This window comes from Cupressus sempervirens, chromosome 9 (genome assembly GCF_028749045.1).
Source record: "Cupressus sempervirens isolate cs-2001-9-10 chromosome 9, ASM2874904v1, whole genome shotgun sequence".
Lineage (NCBI taxonomy): Eukaryota > Viridiplantae > Streptophyta > Pinopsida > Cupressales > Cupressaceae > Cupressus > Cupressus sempervirens.
In genome coordinates, this window is record NC_143126.1 from 156,682,439 (window position 1) to 156,708,494 (window position 26,056).

Below are 26,056 nucleotides of genomic sequence, written 5' to 3' on the forward strand. Positions count from 1 at the left end.
GTAGGAACAATAGGTGATCTTTTCTCCAGCTTAGTACACCAGAAAAATTTGTTAACTTGAGCAAAACACTAGAACTAAAAGGTTGTACAATCATAACAATATAATAAAATCATTGGCTCCATTATTATTCAAAAAAATGTATTCACAAAAATATCACACTCTAGCAAGAATAACTACACTCAGAATGAGATCACCAATATCATATATTATTGCATCCAAATAACACCTTGGAGTACATATTACATCCATGTATTTATAACAAATTATCTCCTCCCTTTGTGCTAGGAGAGAGATTACTTAAAGTGAAACTCATTGTAAAAACTAATAAAACAAATATAATTATATATAAATTGAGTCTCTAAATGGTGCTAAGTAGGTCTCTACCCTTTTTTATATCAATTAATGGGTGTATGAGACTTTACATAACTTAAAAGAATGATAGAGTAGATAAGAAGGAGGAAGTTGCAAGAGGATATGAGAGTCATTGGAATCTCTAAAAATGGAAGCTTAACCATCTCTGAATATTTTTGGGAGTTCAAATGCTATCAAAATGTGTTTTCAATACATGGAATGCTCTTAAAATAGCAATAGGTAGTTAATTGTCAATGCACTGCTGGTTCTTCAAAATTGTTTGTGCACCTCTATGAATAGTGCACCTGTGCACCTTGATGACAGGTTCCAAAAATGTAAAATTTTCCCAAGTGTCAAAAATGAATTTATAGCATCTAAGTTTTCTTCCCTTTTACACCAAAATGATGTTTGGATGTTTCCCCTTAAATTTCTTAATTATCTCTATTACTTGGGTAGCCTCTAGTAAATCTAAAGCTCCATACTTATCCTTTACTAATTGTTAGTAATTTCTGACCTCTATCTAGGTTACCACAAAATCCTCAAGTTTGGTGTCCAACTCCAACAATACCTCCTCATTCTTGAATGCTTTCCTAATATCCTCATCTAAGAAAGCATCTTAAAAGGTTCCTTAGAATTTTTGGACCATTGATTTACCAAGTTGAGCTTGGTTTTTAACTCATCTTCAAAATCTCAAAGCAAGCAATGTTATAGTACCTTTCTGCTTCTAAAATTTTCTCTTGAGTTTGGTCCCTTAATCTCTAAATATCCTCATGTAGTCCTTGCATTTCTTAATTACTAATAGATATCTTCTCCATCCAATCATCAAGCTTATTAGTTGTATATACTTCCATGAGTGTATGATAACTTTAACCTTTTTATTGATGTCAAGGCTTGAAGGTTTTTTCCTAGGTACATATCTCATCCATGAATCCAAAATCTTGGTTCACTATGGGCACCAACTTATCTACATTTGACTAAATATGGTGTAACAGGTTCAAGTTCCCATGTATTATTTGAACACATTTCTTCTCAAAATTTTCACGCCATTGCTAACATGCATCCAAAATTGGGTCTAACTATATGGTTCCCTTTTTTTCCCTCTCTAGTGTCACAATAAGAGTGATCTCTAGATGATCTAGGTCTATTAGGCCCACAACTCCATGCCAATAGCCTTTTAGAAGCTCATATTATTTCCTTAGCATAATCAACTTGGACTTATCTTGGTCCATGTTCCTAAACACCTCCTTCATTCCTGTAGTGATCGTTAATTTTGTGGTATCTACCATGGGCCTTCCTAACATGAATTTCTTGATTTGGTAATCCTTAGGAGTCATTTCCTCAATGTAATTTTCTCAAGGAGGAATATTTATATGCACAAGCAAATCCTGATCTTGGTTCTTCATAATAAAGGTCAGTACTTGTGCATCACCCATAGGTGGCTCAGGTTTCTTGAGCTCTCTCATTCTCTCATTGATAGTTGGATCCAAGTATTTCTTTTGCCCAAACATAACTTCCCTCTTTAGCCATGCTGATGTAGTGCTCATTGGAGACATGTACTTGACTAAAGGGGTGGTTTCTACTATAGGAACCTTCCCCTTATTAGTCCTCTCTGGATTATTCTCCCTTTGTGAAAGATCAACAATTGAAGTCTTTTTATTTTCTTGGGCTAAGGTCATAGCATCTATATCATGAAAATTTTCTTGAGGCTCTTTGAGTATTTACTCCTCCTCTGATACTTTATTAGCTTGCAGTTGTTGGGGCTTTGTTTCCTCTACTTCTTGTTCTTTTGTTTCTATAGTGTGAATGGTGTTTTTGAGCCTTTTTCTATGAATGGAAAATATTGGCATGGTGTTGGTGGTATTACCAGAGGTCCTTTAGGTAGAGTTGGAATTTGACTCTATTCCTCTCCTAAGGATTCACTCCTTGGGGTATCTCTTATCTTTTCACCCACTATCTCAATGCCTATTGGCATGGAGTTTAAATTAGAGAGGTTAAATACATCTATTTATTTCCCCTCAAGTCATATCCATTTTACTAACTTTGTGGCCTGCTGGTGTTCTATCAATCAGGAAGGATGATTGAATTATCTCTTTAGCTTCCTTTTCATTCTCCTAGTACCATCTCTTAGGTCCTTTACATGTGATCTACAAATATTGATCTCCTCTTGGTAGGTGGAATACCTTCTCAATATTATGAGTTCAAAGGTTGAGAACTATTTCTCCAGTGACACTCCTACCAACCTTTTCTTCAAACACATAATGTTCCACCAAGGTTATAATCAACTCTAGTGATTGTATTGAAGTTAGATGTGATCCTATATTGAATACACCTGAATCCATATGTCTAGATACCATGGAAGACCTTTCCTTGGGATTATGGAAAATGATGAGGAATGCATTTCAGTCAATATGCCCGACCTCGATATCTCTAATCTCAATATGTCCATCTTGAAAATGGGATTTTCTTAGTACACCTTGGTATTTGAAGATAATGGGTCTGGGAGAAATCTTTTCTTTCATTAAGGAGGATGATGATTCCATCTTATATGCACAAGAGAGAGGCATTAGTCTGGGAAACTAAAATTAGACCAAAAATCAAACCCTAAAAGATCAAAATCTAGTGCAAATCCAACCATAACAATCAAAAACTAGTTAATTTACCCCTTAAAACCCTATTATACAAATTATCACACCTAGTATGACCTTACAGGTGTTTTAGGTATGCTAAATGGTCTCTATTTGAACATTTAGGCACAGTTGTGCACCTACTCACATGTACACCTAGTTGAGGAATGCAAATGCATAATGGCAAGTGTATATGAGGGAGAGTTAACTTAATTCTTGAAATTTTATGCACAAAGGGTGAACAAACATGCACCTTGAAGGGGTAAACATATGTGCATGAGTGCACTATTAAGCATTTAAAAAGGTATGCATGTGCGCACCTTAAGGAGGTGCACACATGTACATCTTTTCCTTAGGTTACTTTTTTTAAGGTTCAAAAGGTGTTGTTTTTATTTAGGGAGCAAGAAGGTGTGCACATGTGCACCTTGAGGAGGTCCATATTTGCACACCTTCTTAGTGTGTGTTAACCTTGTTTGATTGGTGCTTGTTCGTAGGAGCATAGGGATGAAGCACATGTTGAAGTTGTGGAGGTGTGGTTAGCCAGGAGTGCATAGAGAAAAGTGAAGTGTAGGAGAAGGGGTCCAAGGTTTATATAAACCCCAACCCTTGGTGCACACCTTTATAGGTGTACACCCTCTGGAGGTTCACTCATGTGTAAGTGCACATTTGTGCATCTCCAGAGGGAGATGAGTGTGCACTTGTGCACTGAGTGCACCTGCACACCTAAATAAGGTGTGCAAGTGTGTTAGTGCACACTTTTGCACTAAATCACTTACAAATTCCATTTTTCCTCTAGAACTAACACTTTAGACTTTCCCAATTAAAGATTGAGGCTTTACCTAGACTCTTAGGGGAGTCCAAAAATGACCTAGGCCCTAGACTAGGGGTTTAGGAGACAAAAATTTACTAAGGAGTCCCCATTTCTAGTAGAAATGTGATGTGTGTTGTGAAACCACAATAGAATTCTCACCACCTCACTTTCTTTTAGGTAAGCTTAAACTATTTATTGAAATATTTCTATCTAATTTTATCCATTTAACTACAAATAAGATTCCCAAAAAATAATGTCTCCAAGTTATCAAGTAGTGCATAATAGTAGTCATCTCTTTCCCATGTGTCAAATAGTTCTACTCATTTCCATTGATTTTCCTTCACTCAAAGGTAATCAAATGTACCTCTTCCATAATATTTCCTTCCCTTGCATAACCTAATGCATTGGTCTAGACTTTAAATGGTTTACCATATTTCAAATAATGCTAAGACTAGATCCTCAATCAACTTCTCCTTCAAAGTATTAAATGTATTTTGTTTCTTCTCACCCCATTTCCAATATCTATATTTCTTCAAAAAATTGGCAAGGGGGCCCTCTATCTTGGAGTATTCTCTTAAAAACTTCTTATAGTAGTTGGATAGGCCAAGGAACCACCTCATCTCATGAACATTATGAAGTGGCTCCTACTCATGAATTATTGCTAGCTTCTCTAGATCTTGGTAGATCTTACCATGTCCAACAATGTAAACCAAAAATGGCACTTCATTTTATGAAAAGTGTTTTTTACATATAGTTCATGTATTTTGAGAAACTTGAACACTTCCATGAGGTGTTCCTTGTGTTCATTCAAATATATGTTTTACACAAGTATATCATCTGCATACACAACTACGCATGTATCTAGCAAGGATCTAAATACATCACTCATCAAAGTATTGAACATTGCAAGGGTGTTAGTAAGACCAAAGGGAATAACCAAAAATTCATAACTCTTGTACCTAGCTATTATGGCTATGTTTTTTTTCATCACCTAGTGTGATTCTAATTTGGTAGTATTCTTGTCACAATTCTAGCTTACTGAACACATGTGCATCCACTATGTGGCATAATTTTTCCATAATTGGGGGCAATGAATATTTTTTATTGATTTTTAACTTTTTCAAAACCCTATAATCAACACGCAGCCTAAGTGTCCCTTCCTTATTATGTTGAAACAATACTAGGTTAGCATGTGGAGATTAGGATGGATGCAAGTACTTAGCCTCAAAGGATTCTATCAACTATCTCTTTAATTCTACATTCTCCATGCATGAAAGATGACATGGGTCCTTTGCATACCTCCTTGCTCTAGCTTCAAGCTCTATCCTATGATCCACATGTCTTTGTTATGGAAGTACTAGAGAAATCTTGTTAGACATGATGTTTGAATACTCTATCAAAACATCTTGGATGACCAACGAGTTAATGAAAGTCTCATACAAAAATCCTTTATCCCAAACTCCAAGCAATGTTGCTAAGCATAATTTATCCTAACTAATCTTATAGATCTACTTCATGCTCAATGCACTAAGTACCTATTTAAACTCATTGTGGGGAACATACAAGTTATGCTTGTATCAAGTACCAAAATACGTTCCATGCAAGGCACTACTCTTGTTGTTGTTGTCCTTAGAATCTTTTGTCTAGGGATGAGATCAATCTCTCCCATGTCAATAGAAACCATATCTACTATAACCTACTAAGTTCCAACTTGGATGACTTTCTTTTGGATCTCTCTAGTCACCTTTGATGTAGGAGTAGTAAAAACTTTGAAATGAGTTGATGTTGGTTCCAACTTTAGGCCTAGCTTCCTATCTCACCCAATTGATATGTAATTATGGGTCACCCATTAATCCACTATAGTCATCACTTTCTTTTCCTCAAAGAATGTCTCAAAATAGATGATTTTATGCTTATAAAAAATATGATTATTTGTATTATAATTCTTTGAGGAGATACAAGATGATCATCATGGGATTCTTATTTTCCTTGCATTGATTCTTCTCCTATATGGACAGTTCATTTCCTAATAATCAATTTTTCCAAAAAAAAAATTAGGATCACATTCTTTAATCTTCTCTCTAAGGGCTTTATCCTTTTCCTTTGAGTTATTTTCACTATTAGATTTGTTAGCATTATTTCCCTTCTAGTTTGCACCTTGATTTGGGGAGTTGTTACCCTTCTTCTCATTGTGATAGAACTAGTTCCTTTAATTCTTAGATCAGGCACCACCAAATCCTTTTGCAGCATCACTCTTATAGTCAACCAACTCATTTACAACTATGATAGCTTTGACAAGGGTCTATACCTTTCAACACCTCATTTCATGTTTGGCCCAAGGTTGTAAACCCCTTTTAGAAAGAAATAGTTTTTTAAAGTCATTGAGCTTAGTACATTCCAAACCCAACACTTGAAATGCCTTCATATATTTATGGATAGTACTAGTATGATTCAATTTATCAAATTATGATTGGATTATCTAGTCTAAATTCCTTGACTTGAATTGATCATGTAGTATAGCCTTAAATTTTTCCCATGAATTAATTGATATCACAGGGTTACTTGCATGTTCATCTACTTGATGAGTTTGCCACTAAAGATTTCCTCTTCTAATCAAGCAAGTGGTAATATTTTTGTATTGAGCCTCAATACTTAGTTCTAATGTGCATGAAAAATAATATTCTTCATCCCAAAATGAGTTATCTAGTGCATCATAGTCATGTCACCATCATAGGAACTAATCTATATTATTTTGGAATCCCACCCACCTCTTTGCAATAATGCATGATAGATTTGTTGACCATCTTTGAGGAAATAGACTTCTTTCTTCAAAGAATCCACCTAATCATCCATTTTATTCAACTCATTGAGTCATCTCTCTTCCAATCATTCCTCCAAGTTTGCATTCTCCAAAACTTCCAACCTTACTTCATGATCTTATAGCTAGTCCTTATCTTTCATATTTCCACTCTTGTTATGTCCCCCATCATGATATTATTATTGGGGATAGTACACATTAAATTTACTATCTACATCACCCATACATCTTCCAAATTTAAGATCTAAACCTTAAGAAAATACATTTCTCTAATATCATCTATAATGAAATTTGGGAGGACCCTATGCAGCACCAACTACTTTGTCCTAATTTGTAGACTATGTTAGCTTACAAACACAATATACTAATTTATACCTCTCCTATGTGCCTATGTATAATACAAAATTATTTAGGTATTGTTAATTATTTTAGCCCCCCCTTCTAAGATGCCAATTTTTCCAGTCTCATGAAAAACTAGGGTGTTATCCATGTCCACTTCCTTTGAATTATTCATTAATTGCCACGCAATCATGTTAGGGATACAAAAAAACCTTATTCCTTTTCTTATATCCCTAAGTTGTTAAATTCATTATATTGCATGTTTTGATCTCATGGATATTTCAAGTTGTAACCATGTGGCAGCCCTTCATTGCCATGTCACTCCAGTTTAACACTTAATTGTCAAATGGTTTGATGAGGCATATTAATGTCTCAAATTTGATATAGTTTTTATATAGTCTGAACTTACTCTTTGAACCTTGTGAAAAACATTTCCAATGTATTTTTCTTATGTTGAATGTAGGTAGAACTTATTAAACCTATGGATAATGGATATGACAAACCTTGCTTAATATTATATATAAAGTGTAGTATCTCATATAAATATTTTAGGCTATGTTCTAATATTTGAATAAGAGTAGAAATGTTGTTGTGCATATGTGTTCAAATGTTTCTAATTTTTAGGAAATGGAGAAGTGGTGCAAAGAGTGGTGAACACTATATTAAAGAAGGGGTAATGAAGACCAATCATAGCATGGGAAGTCAGTTGCAAGGATTAAGTTGTGTCTGCAAGAAGAGTTATTTCTAGGAGACCCGACTTGCTACATTATTTGTAGACTGTTATTATGTTGTTTAATCAATGATTTAAAGTCATGGTTGATATTCTACCTTTTTCTTCTAACAATGTTTGCTCATGGTTTTATGTAATTTAATAAATTCCAATCCTCTATAGATATAAGGAAAAAGGGAGAAAGTTAGTTAGTTAGTCAAAAGGATTTTGAAGTGCTCTTTTTAGTTCTCTATTTATTATTCAGTCATGTAGCAAAAGAAGAATTCTAATGAGAAAGTGATCTTGGAATACCTATTGTGTTCTTAGTTAGTTGAAGCCAACCAAGGGGGCCCACTTGGGAGGTGGAATAGATTTAGGTAGAGTAGATTCATCTCTTGTAGTTTCCTATTTTAAGACTGTATTAGTCCTGCAACATAGTTACTGTGAAAGTTCCTATAGCACTTGTAGAAAATGATCATAGTGGATGTTTGAGTTGTTAACTAGCTTAGAATTCCTTTTTCAAAGTTTTCAACAATTATCTATTGTTGGTCCAAGAATGTTTACTATTTTTTATTAGTAGTATATATTCCTTTCATGCATTTCACTTTCCTATAGCATAGATGTTAAGACTCAAAGGAATTTAGTGCACATACTATGCTGACCCATTTCAAGTTCTACATCCCTGGGTTGACAATTCAAGTGTAGTTCATGATGGAAGAGATAATTCTCAAAATAGACATAGTACACTCAAGAGGAATATCAATTTGATTATCTTTATCTATTGTGGAACCTCTGCATGGGTTACAAAGGTGTGACATAGCTAAGATAACCATCAACATGGCTTTGTAGTGCTTAGTGCTAGCATTCAAGGTCAAATTGTGAGGGAGTGACTGACCCTCATCACATTGTCACAAGGGTTAGGAGATAGCTAATATGATTAGTTCCAAAGGATTATCTTGTTTAATGAGGGAAGATAATTTGAATTGATACCATTCCATCAATAGGTTTAAGGAGATTTAAGTTGCGATGGTGTGAAAGTCAATAGCTACAGTCAATTTCAATGGTTTTTCTCCATCAAAGATGATTAAAGTTAACCTAAGGTTATGCTATGAAATAGAAAAATGTTTTGAGAACATGGTCACAAAGTTAAATAATAGACTCTAGTTTCAAGTCCAAGGTTACAATTGAAGGGTGATAGTTTGATTTAATGGTTTTCACACTATCACATCCAGTTAGGCCTAACCTAAGGTCAGGATTGTGAAGTGGCGAAAGTCTTTGTTCACACCATCACAAGGTTAATTGTTGAGTTAAGAACTTATGTCATGATGTTATAGTAGTTAGTCTAATGGTATCATCATTTGATAGTAGTTAGTGGAAAGAAATAGCAAGTAGTCATGATAGTGAGATCAATAGTTAAGAATTTTTTTGTAGCTTCACAGGTCTACATGGTCAATGAAGAAATAAATTCATAAAGCTATAATGGTATAAAATATTGGCTTTGGGTAGTTATCACATCATTGCAAGCTAAATTTCTTTGAGACAATTTAATGTTGTGAAGTTGTGAACAAAGAAATTATGAAGCAGTTAATGGTCTTCATAGCTTCACATAGTTAAGCATTCAACAAAGATTTCAAGTCGCAAAGTTATGATATAGGGCTAAAATAGTTAAGTTAGTCATTGGCACAACATCGCATGTTCCAACAATGTTTTGTGTTTCAAAGTTCTAATGGGGCAACTTGGTTAAAGATAGAGGTATCATAGCATCACATGACTAGAGGAATGTTAAGCCTTGGCAATTGCAAAGATGTAGAGCAATCAATTTAATGATGGTCACAAGGTCACAATAGTTTATGGGCTAAAGTGATTGCAAGGTACGAAGTGATGATATGACATGAAATGAAAACATCATGTTTTTGCATGGTTAAAATTTTAATAAAGAAAATAAGTTATGAAGCTATAGACGAAGGTAGGTATAGGTCAACCTAGTAGAAAAAAAGTTGGGAAGGGTGAAAAAATGCTTGAAGGTTATGAGACCATGTGGCAGGTTCAATGGTTGAATCTTGTTGACTTGATGACATTTATGATTTGACGTATTGAGAACTCTACCAGAAGTATCATCTACAACCACTCTTTGGTGTTCCCTATGCCTAGTAATTGTAGTTTTCATTTTTTTTCCACATTTTTTATCCATCTACTTAGCCACTGCAATTATGGTCATCATTTTTGTCTCTTCAAGGCTCGATTTGCACACAAGATCTAATTTTTCTACATGGAGATCTGCATCTGATCAGATTTCTTTCTAACTCTCAATTATTTCTCTCCTTTGCAATTTCAACTCCACCTAGTTGGATTTTTAACTCAATGTAATATTAGAGTTATGCCTAAACTCTATAAAAGGAAGTTGTAAATATGTTTTAAGGTTTCTTTGTCCTATCATATTTACAAGCAGTAGCCTTTTTATCTACAATTGTATTCCTTGCTTTCCATTAATGAAATAGCTCTCTTCTTTACCTCTTCTTGCTATTCATTATTTTTTCATGTATCTACCTTATTTTGAAAGTTTCTTTCTAGTTTTTTTAGGTTTGTATGTTGTGTCCAAACTATTGATGATTCTTGTATTATGAATATGTCTTTCCATTTAGCACTTGATTAGTTTCATACCTACATATAAAGTAGAATAGAGTTAAGACTTGCATATTTGGGTTCTTCATTAATGTGTTGTGCATATAAGGGTGGAGTTGTAACCATTTTAATTAGGTGCATCACCCCCCTTTCACTTTCAAAAATTTACTTTCTTGCATATCCTTCTCCATTTTTCTTCAAAGCAGTAGTTAGGTACATCTTGATTGTAAGGAAGTTGACCTTCTCTAGAGACTCAATCTCAAAGTTTAAGTCCCACATCTTGGAGATTATTTTCATGTTACATGAAGTCACTTGAGGGTCATACCTCAAGTAAGAGTGTAAACTTTCATGTCAATGGGTATGTTACCTCCGAAAGATTCAAAATATTTAAATAATGTATTGTCTAATAGAACAATGCAAAAATATAAAGATGCATTAACACAGACCAAGATATGGGTGGGGTGAACTTCCCAAATTCCTTTATTACTTGCAATCCAATATTACAATAACAATAATAGGATGTTATATTCAAAAATATTCATTTTCCTCAAAGTTTCATCTTTCTAAGGATTTCTTCACATAGATATTATTACAATGATGCCAATTAATCCCATGTCTCTTACAAAAAAAATCTACAAAGACTCACCTAGAAAAGAAACCCATTTTTCTCCTCTACTCCAAGTCCTATCTCCAAAGTCCTTTATTTCTTGATGTCTTATTTTGAAAACAATAAGATAGGCCTCCTTATACAGAGGCACCTTGATTATGAAACCAACTAGGCATTGTAACATAGGCTAGGACCTATTTTACTCTCCTTCCTTAATTAACACAACTTCATCCTACAACAATTAAATGCTCCAATGGTTACACTAGTATCAGTTCCAAAACAATCTCCAATATTTCTAATAAATGAGTTACATGGTTCATGTAGTTGTCTTCCCCCTGTATTTGAGTTTTGATGCAAGGAAAAGGGAACCCCACTATGGAACCCAAGATACTCGTGCTCAAATAATAATGCACATTGATGTGACAACCAATATTTCTCTCAAACCCTAAGCTCTCTAGAGTCTTCTTAGGTCTTTCACCTGACCAAAATAGGGATTCTAACACACTCTATGCCTCCAAGGATCATAGCTAGTATATCATATTCCTTCAATTGGTGCACATCAATTGGTTAGTACAAGCTTGCTCATAACTTCACAAATAACCCCAATGCTAACACTAGTATATTTGCACTAATTTTTCAACCAAGATTTTTGATTGAAGGCCAAGTTAGACTTTGAAATATTATTATTATTATTATTTTTCCTGATTTGAACAAAATTTTGACCAAATTAGAGTTTCCTACCAAAATTTCAATCAAATCGAGTTTAATTGTAAAAAGAAAATAGGAAAACATTTTCATTTTTGCAAGTAGTTTTCTCGATGAGCTCTATGTGCATAGGAGCTAGTTTAGGTTTTCATTGGAGATTTTTGTCTATTAGCTTGTTTTTTGCATAAATTTTGGTTTTTTTTTTACCTTTTACAGGTTTTAAGCAAGCGTGAAGAATATGGTAAGGGTGAAGAATATGGGAATTTTGTGAATTGTTGAATGAGTTTGTTGATAAATATGATCTTGATCTTGATGAGCCCCAAATTGAACATCTTTTCCAAACAATAGAAGCCATTCATTAAGATTATCACAATGAAGATTGGCTTCATTTGACTAGACTCATTCATGGTATAAATTATTAACCCTTCTTAGATCTTCAAAGTTGATTCATGGTATAGCCCTACTTGTTATTCTTCCATTATTATACAAACATATGGATGAGAAATATGGTGATTGTAGATTTGGGCAAGGTGCAACTTCATCCAATTTTTGGAGTTGAACCTCAATGGGTTGTTGTAGGTGAGCTCTATCAACATTTCACACAATTAAATAGAACCGGTTTGTTTAATAGAAAAATATCTTATTATTTCATCTCATTTATTGTAAATATTCTTACGCTTGATAATTTTGATAACTTCTCTACATTTATCTATCTTGTGGGTGATAGGTTAAGTCCACATGAAAATTAATCCTATCATCAATTAAGTTTTCTTATGGAAATTGGCTAAAGTGGTAGATTTATTGAGAAAATATGAAGTTGTGAGTAGGTAAAAGCAATATTGTGCTTATTTTGTTGACTAATGTGCTAAACATCTTTTTTTTATCAACCATATATTATAATTTTTTATCTGTTTGATAATACTAGAAGTATTGGGGATAGTTTAGACCAAAATACCCATTAACCTTTCTTTCCAATATCCAAAATCTCTTCAATCATCTCCTTATATATAAATTAAAATTGATCTTTCTTATCAATAATCATCAAGGCATTCATGAATATTTTGTTCATTAAGGATTAGCAGTAAAAGGTCTTAGTGACACTTACAAGAAGACTACAAAAGAACATTTAAAAATGGCTATTCTTGAACATCATTTTATTTAGTGGTCAAGTTTACTTTTGGTCACTAAATTAAGAATAAATATTTAATGCTTTTTGATATGGATAAGTGCAAAATTGTCGTTGATAGTTTAACAATTGAATTGGGTGATTTATTTTTAAAAATTTATTTGTTGATAGTTTAACAATTAAATTATGTGAATTCCAAATCAAATTCTCAAAGACATAGTTATCTTAATTGCAATATACTACTTAACTTTATTGATTTTCACAATGTTGATGAGCAGGAAGTTGTAAGAAGCTATCATGCTAGTAATTTTGAAGAAGAAATCAGGGCCATCTTGTTTTTTTGCTCCCATCCTAATAGTTGGAAAAGAGTGCTGATTAGTGGGTCTAAAATCTAATAATAAAGGAACATATGGTTTAGTTTGAATTTTCTACAGTAACATTTTTGAATGAAGACATGAGAAGAAAAGATCAAGTTATCTCAGTCCAAGAGATTGTGATAGTTGAAAAATTGATAAATATGTAGATGTGAAATTTAAGAATATAGATGTTAAAAGAAGCATGTATGGTGCAAAAAGGCCCTAGAATAATGTTGTAAGAAAAAAAAAAAAATTCAACTATGATGTGTGATGAAAAGTGAAAAAGTGGACAAGGAAGATGAATATGATTCTTTCCCTCTCCAAAAATATTTTATTTAATGGAAATAACCCCAACATACTAGACAAAAAATTCAATATCAACCTTCATTTCCATTTATATATTAATTTTAATGAATACCACAAACATGGGATATGAAGAAGAAACAATGACTGTCATTCAAACATTACTACCTAACTGTGAGTAGTGAGCTCTTAATTTCAATCATGAAATGATGCTATATCAATTTATAATATCAATAGTAGTTCTAGATATTATTTTCTCTATATAAGAAACTTAATAACCACCATAACAACAAAGTACATGAGAAGATAGAAGGATTGTACTATAAATACTAGTATATCAACAATATTACCCAAAAAATTTGATTTCTACTTCAAAAACCATACACAAAACCTTTCATTTACATTTTCCATATCTCCCTCTATATCAATAACATGATATTATATTTCTTTATAGTGTATTATTACTTTACACCTCTCTAATGGCTCGAACAAGATGAATGATTGTTCACCTTCTACACTTTGTCAATTTTTGCAAAGAATTGCTGACAATATTTCTTGGCAATTTTTACACTTTTTTTTTCCACATTTTTCATTTTAAGTTATAATATACTTTCCTAACCCTAAATAGGTTCTAACATGTTAGTTATAACTCAAATTACATGGGATATGGGTTTGATATTATAATGGAGTCCAACACCCCTACACCAAATCTAACCATCATCCTACTTGCATTGCTAAGATTCCTTGTCAAAGAATCTTGTAAGAAAACCTACAATATAGCAGTAGTCTCCATCTTGATCCTATACTTGAGGGTCAAATGTGTGAAAAAAAAAAATTGAGGTCTTTCTATAGGGATCTAATTCCCTCCATTTTAGTAATGATTGTGCTACAGTGAGAAACCCATTTGTATTATCCTACCCTATTAAGTTGAGTCATTTTTGTTGCAATAATAAATCAATATTTTGAGGAGAAAAGTCCTCAACTAGTTTGAAACAATTGAATTATTTTGTTAACACTCACATTTTCAGTAGCAACTAGACAAGAGGATCCACAAAGCACAAAAACACCTCTAAGACAATTTATTAATAGAGAGGATACCAAAACATATGATATATTATGATAACTATGTTGCTTGTGTAGCTTCTGAACAAGGGCTAGCTCTAGAACCTTACCCTAGAAATATTTATTTATTTGAAGCATTCCAAGTCTATAATATGCTCCCTCTACACCTACACCTACTTTGGCAAGAACAAGATTCACTTGTTCTTCCCCATCACTTTTGACAAGATCTTCACTTGAAAGTGAGTTTTCCTTAACACCTGAACATTCTTTTGAGAAAGCACTTTCAAATCTAGAGCTTCGTAAAGAATTTGTGTCAAACAATATTAAGTCGTGTGCAGTGGGGGATGAATTTATAAATTGGAATACTATACAAGTCTATTTACACCATTGGATGACTATATTTGGAACTCATATGTCATGCATATAGACTGATTTTCATTATATTTTTTAATCACATATGCTGAGCACATGGTTGATTTAATCTATGGCATCTTTTTTCCCCAACTATATTATGTAATATGTAGGCATATTCATATTCTTTTTTCTTTCTCCAAGTATTTATAATTTGGGATGTAGTCCATTTTTAGGATCCCTAACATTTATGCCTTGTATACAGTTATTTCTAATTTAGGGTCCCTTTCCCATAGTATTTATCTTCAGAATAGAAAAATGTATGTACCCTTTCCCATATATTCCTCAGCACCCTCCATCATCTTCTCATCCATGTTTCTATTTTCTGTCCAGAAGTCCTAATTTTCTCATCATTCTCACATTCGAGTCCATCTGAGGAGATACTAACATAATTGCATTACTGGTTAAGATTTCCATTTTGGGGGTCTAAAATCCCAATTATATCAAGAGTCCTAATGGAAAATCTATTTTCCTCACCATCTAACATCCCAAGAGTAGATAATATATCATTGGAAAATATATTACTCTTACAAAATTTAGAAAATCCTGAACCAACAATATTCTCATTCATGGTGCTAATTTCAAGCTCAACACTCTCATCTTTCTAACTATTCCCACACATTTTAGAGAACTCATCTTTGTTATCTTCAATAGATGATAGACCACACACATTTTCCTGAACTCCAATCTACATTTCCACATTGGTTTATCCAACTTTGGCTAATGGCTTTTTTGTTTTTGAAAAAATATCTACTGTTGTTTCCAACTGGCATGATTCTTGAAACATCGGAAAAAAAATCAAAGCTCTCCAAATCTATTCATGCATTGGGAAATGATTTTTTATTCAATTCATTGCTATTTCACATCCTACTTAGTTACTTGGCAATCTTGGCACCTTGAAATGTTCTATTTGTAGAAGATGATTTCATTTGAGTCATTTCAAATGCATTAATATAGTTGGTATTTGTTTTATCATTTGAGGTACCATGGCTCTTTGTTCATCCTTCTGCAATAATCCCAAAAGAGAGTAATTATGAGTCTTGTCATATCAGCATCCTAATACAACTCAAGTGGATCAAACTTTGCCTCATATTTATGGAATTATACCTGAACTAGGCACACTATTAAAATGATCAACATGGATAACATTATTCATCATGTTGCTGAATTTTTTAATTCTAATTTTGGTTGTGACAATATGTGTTGTATCAAACATTGATTGTCCCCGCACACATTCAACTAGACTTTAGTAAATCCATGGAGATCACCATCTCTCTCAAATCCAAGAGAGCCCTATTGTATGTTGTCTCATTACCCTAGTTGATGTAGATTTTTGGATACAATTGATTAATTGTGTGTTGTCTTTGATGTTACACAAATGTCATATTAGTTGATAGTCAGTGATTGTTGAGCTCACTTGGTCAGTGAAGACAATTTTCCTAGTATACCAAAAATTCCTAAGTTTACTTTGTGGCCAATGAAGACAATTTTCCTAGTATACTAAACATTCCTAAGTTTACTTTGTACAAAAGGAAATGTCTACCAAGATCACTCATGTGTCAAAGGAAGTTATGTAGAAAAGAGTGTTAACCGAGCTCACTTAGATAACAAAGGGAAAGTTGAACAGAGTTAGGATTAACTGAGTTCACTTGGTTACCAAAGGGATTTTGTAAGTTCATAATGTTAACCGAGCTCCTATTAGTTAACACAGGAAATCACTTCAGAATTAATTTCTACTGAGTTGGGTCGACTACCAAAGAATTTTTTATTTTTTTTATGTAAAGATTAATTATTTTACTTATTGATTCTAGCTGGCTAAGGTGATGAATATTGGTTATTCTAATTTGAATGTGAGCTAACTTGACAATCTAGAAGGTATAAGTAAAAGGTCAAGTTGTGATTTCAAAGTGTGTGATATGCAAGTTGAATGAGTTAAAAAGAGATAAGAAGAGAGGAAGTGAACTTGAAGGATTAGCAGGTATTATTGTGGAGCAAAAAATTGTTATTCGATTAGGAAGGATCAAGTATGGACCAAAACAAAGATCTATAATTGTTGATGTTTCATTATGCATGATGCTAAATAGCTGGAATTTTTTTGAACTTATCTCTTGAAAAGCTAATTTGAGGATCAACTCTAGGGTTCCAAGTGATCTTGCTACCTACTAGAATCCATTTAGTTGAAGATAAATGTGTTTTTTCATGAGGAGGCCTTTGCTGGTTCATTTAATTTCAAACAAGATGTAAAACCTGCACACTACTTCAAAATAAACATGTAAAAGAACTATTTTTTTGTATTTTTTATATTTTCCAATGAATGCAATCTAACAATGCAACTAATGTAAATTCCTAATCTAATAGGGAGGTTAGTAAAGAAAATAACTTAAAGAAAATAACATGAAAGTAAAATCCTAATGGACATAAGCTACACAAAATAACATGTATGTGAGTTAAGCTTTCAAAGAAATTGGTGGGTAACCAATGAAAATAGGAGCAGTACTTCCTTGATTCAACTAATGCAATTTTTGATGGGAAACTTTAATAATCATAAGATATTTCACTCTTCATCAAATCACAAGGCCATAGAAAGTGTGTTCATGTGAGACAAGGAGTTATGCAAACACAATTTGATGATTTCTTCTCAAGCTAGATATGTCAGTAGAATTTTTTAAAACTATAGCAAACATTAGAACTAAAAGAGATCACACAACTAGAAACAAAGCAATAAACTTTTGGCTCAATCACAATTCCATTAACATAAATTCACAAAACAATGACACATTTAGGCAAGAATCACTACACTCCAAATGCGAGTACAAAAAGCATAATTTTATTGCAAAACAATGACAGCCCCCATTACATATTAAAATGGAGTATTTATGAGAAAATATCTCCTCAATTTGTGTTGAGAGTGAGAGATATCTTCATACAATGATATGCTTTTAATTTAATAAAACAAACTAATTATACACAAACTAAGAATCTAACTAGTGCTTAGTAGGACTCCATCCATTTTATATTCATTAATTGGATGCATGAGCATTTACATGTCATAGAACATAGAATTTATGAGAAAAAAGAATAATAAATCCTTTAGTCAAAGTAGATGTGTCTAGAAGTGTCAAAAATAGAAGTTGATCCTTCACTAGGCATCTATCAAAGTTAAACTGTCATTAGAATACGTTTCTGATCCATGAAAAGCTCTATTTTTGGAACTGGTAGTTAACTGTCAGTGCACCTCTAAAAAAGAACACCATCTCAGCTTTGTACCTATGCATTTGTGCACCTACACACCTCAAAAGGTCCAAAATCTCAAAATATTACTAGTGTTAAAATGAAAATTCTGGCTTTTGGGTTTTTTCGTCCCTCATACCAGAGCTATGACTAGATGTTTATCTTTGAATTTCTCAATAATCTCAATAATATTAGCCACATTTGAAAGATATAAAGCATTATAATTATCTTTGATCTTTTGTCTATAGTTGTCTACTTCAATTTGGGTACCAGTAACATCCCTGAGTTTTGTATCCAACTCTAGCAAGGCTTCTTCTATTTGGAATGCTTGTCAAATGTCATCATCAGTAGAAGCTTCTTCAAAAATCTTCTAAAACTTATCTACCACTACCTCTATGGGTATTAATTTCTCCCATTCATCATCCCAAAAAAATTATACACATGCATCACTTCAATGCCTTTCTAACTCTAAAATTCGCTCTTGGGCTTGGTCCTTGAGTCGATGGATCTCCACATGTATTTTTTCTATTATTTTATTACTATTTTCTATTTTCTCAATCCAATCATCAATTAAATATAATTCTTCCACTATATATAAACCTATCCAAATCATGTACCTTTGCCCTTTTATGGCTTGTAATACCTATAAATAATTACTCCATGCCTACACTTCATCCATTATGTTGAAATCCTACTTCAAAATTGCTACCATCTTATTTATATTTTCCTATGTAGCATGTAACAACTTTAGATTCCCTTGGATGATTAAGACACATTTTTCCTCAAAACTTTTCCACCATTGCTAATAAGCTTCCAAAAATGGGTCTAGATGTACACCTCCCCCTTCTCTAGGCATAGTGTTTAGAGTCTCCTTGAGGTGATCGAGATCTAGGGGACCAAAAACTTTAGATAAATATCCTTGTAGGATTTCATTCTGCCTATGAAGTGTTCTAAGTTTGGCTCCCTCTTCCTCTAAACTTCTTAACACTTCCTTTATTCCCATTATAACCATCAATCTAGAAATATCCAATGTAGGCTTCTTGAGCATGACATCTCAAATCTGATAGTCATATGGGCCTAAGTCTTCTACATCTATATCCTAAGGAGGGATAGCCACTTGTACAAATAAATCTTGATTGCAAGTCTTGTTGATAAATTTCAAGTCTCTTTCTTCCTGTGATGGAGACTCAAGTTTATTTACAACTTCAACCAACTCGATCATATCATCTTCATCAGCATGGAATTGTGGCTTCTTATTTCTCATCATTTCTTTCCTCAACCACCTTGGAACTCTTTCTACTGATGGCCTACCTCTTGAGGACAAAGGAGTGTTTTCAACTACTACTTTCACCTTGTCACTACTCACTAAGGTTCTTTCTTTCTGTGATGGCTCCTCCTTAGTGGTCTCTATCTCTGTGGAGCTTGTAGTTTGAACCTCAGTGTCTTGGGAGGTTTTTTGCTAATATTCAACCATTTTCCCTTCTTTACACACTTCACCAATCACAATTTTTTGTGGTTCCTCCTCTTGTGAAGCCTCCTTTTGAACCTATTATTCTTTAGTATTCAAAGGTGGAGGAGTAGCAGAGGCTTTTTCTATAACTATGACTAGGACAAGGCATGGGGAAGTAAGATCAGGACCCTATGATTCTAGTAGTATTTGCATCTAGTCTTCTTATTGGGACTCACTTGTTGAGGTGTCCCTAATTTGGCCTTCCACCAATTTCGTCCCTATGGGCATGAAGTCAAAATCTAACATTTTGAACACATCATTTCCCTCTTCATCTTGCTTTTCAACCCATTGTTGTACTTTATCCTTCAAAGTAGTTATTTCCAAAGGTTCTTTTAGGGCTGATGGCAATGTCACAATGGAGCTTCTCCTCCTTTCTTGTTTTGTGGCTCTTGCTAGCCATGTTCTTCTTTGTAAGGACACATCTTCCTCCTCATATTTCTCTTCTTCTTCTTCTCCCTTAGGAATAGGTTTTGAGATAGATGGGAAAAGAACCATCCTTCTAATCACCCTTTTCCTTTTCTTCATGGGGGTCTTGATCTTTTTCTATTTCTTAGAGGTAGAAGGGGATCTTTGTTTGACCTACAAAGGAGGAGAGACTTCTTGAGTTTCACCTTCTATCTAGATGGGTGTAGCTAGTGGCAATAGTAGGTCTTCCTATTGCACCCTAGTATCCTCGGCCATTTGTACATATGCTTCCTCCTATTGTGGGGGTGCTGGGATTTCAACCTTTTCTAGTTCAGAGCTTTGAGGAGAAATCCTCTTTCTTTTTCCGTTTCATTTTTTCCCTAGAGGGTGATAGTATCCAACTAGTCTATCTAGTTAGTATACCATTTTTGGCCTTATTGGTGAATGGGTTGCAAAGGTAGGGATAGTAACTTTCTTCCCTCTACCTTTGGCCTGGCAGGCTTGTGCATGAAAAATTACTATGTCAAGTATTGGATCAAGTCTAAATGGTTTCCTGATCTAATCTTATGTCAACTTGATAACATGCCTACCCTAATGATTAATATCATCATTCTCCTCCCTGTCAACCTCAATGTTCATGATGGGTCTTTCTCCAATTTTATCTTCATTGAACAAAGGGTCAAGAAGCTCTCCAAAATTTTGTTGTAGTATCTCCAATGGAATATTTATACTCAAAGCCTTTTCTACCAAATACAAAGTCATCCTATAGTAGTCCCTAGTATGGACATTGTAGTCATTTGTTCTATTCATCCAGTGGTCTTCAATGGCTTCTTCATGCTAGAATTCCCTACCAACAAGACTTTGGACCTTCCCAATATTATCAAAACAAGGCCTCAAGGAATTGTACTCCTCTAGGGGATATTGATCCCATTCCCATTTGAAAGAAGGAATATCCTACTTCTGCTTAACTTGATATGGTCCTATGACCAAGGGCCATGTCCAACATGGTCTATGTTGTTTTCTCACCCTATTATATGCTTACTTGATTTGCTGAGAAATCTCCAATAGAACAAGTCAATCACTGGGATATCTTGGGAGCTTCTTTGGGTTGATAGTGGCACCAACTAACATTAGATATGTGAATGTTTTAAACTGGATGTAATATGCCCCAAGTGTTCTTATCTATGCTACTACATCATGAGATAATCTTTTTACATAATCACCCTCAATAAATCTGATTACAGCAAAAATGAAGGCATCATTGACAATTATATATTCCTTGCTTTATCTCAAGAACTTCTTCCTCGCCAATTATGGATAAACAATATATTTCCAAACATTGGGATCCTACATTCTACCTCTTTTGTATAGCCCTAGGTAGTCTATTGCCATTGCAGCTAATAGATACATCACATATGAATTCATTTAAAACTTCCTTTTATCTTTTACTACTGACATAATTTTTTTCTCAAAGTTGTGGCCCAATCAAGTGTTATCCTGGTCATTTTGATAGTCTCAATGAAATGCACCATGAAGACATTTAGATGCTTAGCTGCTAGTAAACCCATCACCCTACTCAAAAGTATGATTGAGTATCTGATATCATCCTTCATATATCCTCTCATCATATCCACCTTGCCAGTTACCCTCCCTAGAAGAGTCTTCTCTATTAAATAAGAGGATTGGATGATTTTAGAAGCCTCTTTTAGATTTTCTCTATACCACCTCTCTACTACCTCATAGGTTAATCTAATGAATTGATCTACCCTTGGAAGATGGAATACAACTTCTCTAGTCACACTCTTCACTACCCTTTCCTTGGGAGAAAAGTGTTGCACAAGTGTCATTATGAGCTCTGAGGATTGTACTAACATTATATGTGAAGCTATGCTTACTAGTCCTAATCAGATTAATGCCAAAACCAATTGTTACCTCTCAGTGGGTTTGTTGCAAATCCTTTAGAATTTTGCTAAATTAGTGGGTCCCAAATCTATATCCTTAATCTCGAAATAATCATCTTGGAATCTTGATTTCGATAGCACACCTTGGAACTTGAACACAATTGGTTTTGATGCCATTTTCTCGCCTAATGAAGATTCCATTATATCTACATACAAAGAGAAAAAAATCTATTAATCCCTAGTGAACCAAAATTTAGCAAATTTTTTTTGAAAACATAAACAAAATTAACCTATCCTTTTAACCTCTTAAGGAAAAATTTATAACATCCTTTCAAAAATAATTGGTGCTCACTAGTGCACCTAGTTAGGTGCACTAGTGCACACCTATGATTTAGAGTTTTGAATTTGGGGTGCACACCAGCACACCCAATGAGGTGTGCTAGGGCACACCTAGTTTCTTTTATTGCTTTTTCTTTGCAATACTAGGTGTGAACCTACAGATCAAGTTAGGTGCATAAGTGTGTGCCCAATTTTGGTTTTGTTTCACTTAAATTATGGTTGGGGGTGCAAAGTAGTGCACTAGGACAAGTGTACTATTTCACACCCCTAAGTGTTGTTTGTGCTCATTTTTTAAAAAAAATTGGGGGAGGGTGTGGTTGGGTGTACACTAGCACACCAAGATGGGTATGCTAGTGCGCACCTAATCCTTGGTTTTCATGTCATGTTTAATGTTGACAAAATGGGTGTTTAGTAGAGTTTGAAAAGGTTTTCTTTAGATTTAGGAGATTACATTGACTTATGTTTGTGTTTGCACAAGTTGTGAAGAGGAGAGCGAGTGCACCAATTTAGGTGCAAAAATGCACTATAAACTTTGTGCAAGAATGCAGTGAAGGTAGCAGTCATCTTAACAAGTGCAACTATAATTGGGAAGTGTGAAGAGTACACCTTGGAAAGTGTAGAACTGTGGCATAGGGTGTAGTTAGATTTTTGGGAAGGCGTGGTAGAGGATACGAAGAACCAAAGAAAAATGAAGCCAAGGTGTAGAGCATAGGGAGAGATTGGGGTTTTATAGACCTTGACCCTTTGGGGAGCTACGCAACTACATAGGTGTATAGCTATAGTTACTTAAAACAAAAAATTTCCCACTTTGGCACATCAACACACCTAGTTAGGTGCACTAGTGTACCTATTTTTTGCAAAAATGACCTCTAGTCTAAAAATGTCTAAATTGGGCACAATAAAACTACTTGGGGAGAAACTCAAATGTAGACTAAAGAAATAGAAAAGAATCTCCAACTAGCTCAGAACCCAGACTAGGAATCCAAAAGGCCAAAAAAAAAATAGGGGATCCACATTTCCATTTGGGATATGGAGCATGCATTGTGGGACAAAAAAAAATACCCCTGAAAAATGGAAGAAATGATCAAGGCATTTCTTCATCAGCAAACATTCTTCTGACATGTGTCAAACACCAACTAAATCTCGAACATTCCAAGCAAATTTTGAATGACTTCACAATCAAAAATTTAGGATCTAAAACCTTCAAGCTCAGTGTGTGTGTTTAGTATATTTATTTTCTTCGATATCTTAGGATGTTGTCTATCAAAAGCTTCTGACAACTTGGAAAAATCTTCCACCCGTCTTATCTCATTCATTAGGAATCTCCACAAAGGTTATGTATTGACTATTTGCTTGACTAGATGAGAGAATCAGTTTTAGGGCTCTTAGCAAGCTGTCATTTTTCTTTTGAACTTTTTGGAAGATCTTTAAGTAATTGCTCCATGTACTTCATAATGTCACTATTTAATGAAGCAATGCTTTGGTACCAGATGCTTCATTTTGAATGTGCATCTATTTTCCTTTTTAGCTCTCTTAGAATCCTTCAATCCTAACATCATTTTTCTTTATATTTTCCTTTCTTTTCTTTTCTTTTCTTTTCTTTTTAATTTTCTTCTATATCCTAACTACACTTAGACTATGTAGCTAGGCTATCAGTGTCATTTCTTGGATTTGGTCCTTTATGAAGATCCCTTGAGTTCCTCTTTGAGAACTTTTAGAAACTCTCACACTAAATAATGATCTTAGTAATCCTTCAAGGAGACCCCTTCTATTTGAACCAATTGAGGTTGGGATCGTTCCTTGCTATCTTCAACCTTAATTTGACAACACCTAAAATAATCAAATTTTAAGTTTGCAAAGTGTTGAGAACTTTTTGGTCTAGAATCCTGAATTCAAGACTACAAATCCTCCAATTACTACAACTAACATCCACTCCTTAGTTGGTTTAAGATACACCATCATCCAAATTTTTTGACAAAGTAATACCTCTTCCTAAAATTGGAACTAAAAGAAGAGTTAGTAAGATATCTCAAGTGCACCTTACCCCCCAAGACTAACACAACTTTGAAAGAAAACATGCGACTGGAAGAAAACACACAATTGAGAGCAAATGCACTTGCAAAAATAAAAAAGCTTGCAAAAATAAAATCTAACTAAAAAAAAATTCCTCTCTTAGGCTTCAAAATAATGTTTCAAAAATTTCTCATTGAGTGGCAATGAAACTAGTTCCCCTTCTAAGGAATTGAGCCTAAAAGTATTTTCTCTGAAAATTTTTGCTATTTGGTAAGGATTGATCCACAAGTGTCAAAACTTAGTATGGCTGCCCGGCTTTTCTTTTTCCTTATCCCAAGAAAAACAAGGTTGGAAATCCTAAAGGAATTTTTCATGGCCCTCTTATTGAACCATCTCTTCATGATAGCTTGATGCTTTTCCATGTGCTCCAATGCAATGCATTTCTCATCCATCTCCAAAAGATTCATCAATCTAATTTGTACTTTATTGGCATCTTCATCATATCTACTCATGAATTTCAAAATAGGAATCCTAAGGTTGAGCGAGAATACTGGTTCTTATCTACAAACAAGAAAATATGGAGAAGTCCCCAAAGCACTCTTGACCCTCACTCGATCTATCCATAAAGCATATTTAAGTTGTATATGCCAATCTTTAGGGTTGTTCTCTAGCAAACAATTTATTATTATGATCAAGTTCTTATTCATAGATTCTACAATGCCATTCCCTTGTGGATAATAATTTGAAGAAAACTTGATAATAACTTGATTTTCAAATGCCCATTGCATCAAGAATATTGATGTAAAAGTTGATCCATTATCACACACTAAAGTGAATGGCATCCCAAATCTAGTAATAATGTGTTCCTCCAAGAGGCCTATTACTACCTTAGTAGTACAATTTCTGAAAGTTTCTACTTCTATCCATCTCATACAATAATCAGTGTCTATAAGAATGTATGTGTGTCTAGTTGATGATGGCAGATTGACTGGACCAATGAAATCCATCCCCCACTTTGCAAAAGGACGTATCTCATATATGGGTTGTAGCAACATTTCTGGATGTCTTTCTCTATTAGCACTAGTTTGGCAAACATGAGAAGAATGTACATACTCAAAAGTTTCCTTGAATATTGTGGGCCAAAAATAACCTAATCTTAAAATCATATGAGTAGTTGCTTCTATTGAACTATCCCTTGTACCATACTTGTTGTGAAATTATTCTAGGACTTCTTTTGCTTCCTCATGTCCTAAGCATTTTAAGTAGATCTCTTCATAGTTCCTTCTATACAACTTGTTATCTTGCAACATATAGGACTCACACTTCATTTTAAGTCCTCTACATTGTGAACTATTCATCCAACTAGGGCACCAATTCTATAAGAGATAGTAAACAATATCCTAGTACCAGACATTTGTTACTACACCTTGGCCAATGTCAACTTGAGATACTATCATTTTCTTCTAATCCTATGAATCTATTTCTTTCTTGATCTTAAATTTCTTTTCATCACCAACCTATTTATCAACTATCATTCTTGATAATCCTTGACCTCTAACTAACTTCATAGGTTGGATTTCTAGGTCAAACTCTTGAAGTATCACTGTCCATTTTCCTTGCCTTTCACCAAGTTCATTTTGCATCAACAATGTCTTTACTGCTAGGTCAAGTATGATAGCATACACCTTACTCCTTAGTATGTAATGGTAGAACTTCTTTACTATTTTAACCAAGGAAAAAGACTATTTGTCAAGGTTAGAATAATTCAACTCAGCATTTCATAGTGGGTAGCTCATAAAAGCAATAGGGCTTT